This window comes from Gobio gobio (genome assembly GCF_949357685.1).
Source record: "Gobio gobio genome assembly, chromosome: 5".
Lineage (NCBI taxonomy): Eukaryota > Metazoa > Chordata > Actinopteri > Cypriniformes > Gobionidae > Gobio > Gobio gobio.
This window is the reverse complement of record NC_137101.1, coordinates 9,968,067-9,969,994: the sequence shown is the minus strand read 5'-3', so window position 1 is coordinate 9,969,994 and position 1,928 is coordinate 9,968,067.

The following is a 1,928-nucleotide window of genomic DNA, read 5'->3' as shown; positions in this document are numbered from 1 at the left end:
TATATATATACGCACACACACACATCTGGTTCGCTATCTTTGCAGGGACTCTCCATAGACGTAATGTTTTTTATACTGTATATTCTATCCCCTTACATTAACACCACCCTTAAACCAAACACGTCACAGAAAACTTTCTGCATTTTTACATTTTCAAAAAAACTCATTATGGAAGATTTATAAGCTTGTTTCCTCATGGGGACCTCAATTTAGGTGCCCATGGTGACACGAGTTCCCATGAATCTGTGTGCATTCAGGTTGAAGTCCCCACCAGGATAGAATATATATATGGGTCAATGCCAAATAAGGTTTTAAAATTATAATTTAAAGCAAAACTTTTAGGTGCAAAAAATGAATGGTGTTAATTCAGGTTATGCAGCTTTTTAGACAAGATTTCTGATTTTACCACCTAGAAAATGTCAGGTGGTGCGACCATATATTCATTTAATAATATACATATACAATACACATATGAATCATTGTAGTGTCTAAAATGCATATCACATGGTAAATTCCCTTTCCATTTCTTTATGTATAGCCCTTTTAGTCCAACTCATATAAATTGACACTATTCTGTGTTCAAACACCCAATTTTCCATAAGGAGTTTTTATGTTTTGTTTTTAACTGTAAACATTATTTGTATACAATTATATAACGGTTTACGGTTATATTTCTTACTTCATTTTGCAATTGCAGTGGGAATTGATACTTTTAAATGTAAATTTGCTGGTCGCACCACCTGACATTTCAAACTCAATTCAAATCTAGCAGGCATTACCTTGGACACCTATACCAATGTTTGACCATATGCTCAAGGTTATACATAATTTTTTTTAATCAAATACACATTTTTATAATAACATCACTTATTCAAAGTTTTCCAGGGGTCATACCACCTGACATGATAAGTTGAATCAACCTCATCATTACTCAAAAATGTCAAATTATCTAATATTTATGTGAGGGTGACTAACATTGTTACTGCATCATGGGGTCTTCTGTGTGATGTCATATGCTGTCATATGGTTTTCTTAAAGTAACATTACATAAAATGGCATTGTTATGTTGGTCGCTCTTCCTGACATTTTTCGGACAAAAGTTTTTTAAGTAATAGAATAGTTTTGAAATAGGACTGATACGCTATTTCCCCTCATTTATAAGTAATTTAATGTAAAATCATGCCAAACTGATTAAGAATTTTACTGAGAAAATGAACCTTTTTATTGTAGTTTTGTTTTCTGCACCACCTGACATGTTTGGTCTTTCAAACACCTCTCACAACTCAAAAAGTCAATTGAATTTCAAAAAAATGAAAAGTGTTTTCTTATAGGCTAAAGGAAATATTGTAGATCAATTTGATATATGACATGTGTTTATTAAAATTCTTTTTAGGAAAAGAATGTATTTGGACACAAAAAATACATGTCATGTCATTGACCCATTCACATAAAACGTTGAGGGATCAAATTCCTCAAAGGATCAGTAGAAAAAACTGATAATGTCCTGGCAGCAAATTACCACATTTTCCATTAAGTTTACAGACATTTACATAAACCATAAAACCCAATGGCATAATAAAATAAAAAAGGCACCCTGTGTATATTTATATAGGTATATTTATTAAAGACACTGTTAATATTTACCATAGCCTATATTTGTCATAAATAGGCTAAGGAATAATTTTCACAACCGCAGAAATTGCTTCAGAAACTGCTCAGTCAATTAGACCCAAATAAAAAACCTTAAAATAAAACATGTATGTAGTCTATTTATTTATTTAATATCAGCCCACAATTATCGAGGCTGGTAACATTAATAGCAAACTACAAACGTACATGAAATCAAGAACATCTTATTTGCATCAACAACTGACGCTTTCAAAGGCACATTTTTGGAAACTTCCGAAGTCAATCTGACCTCCTCCTTC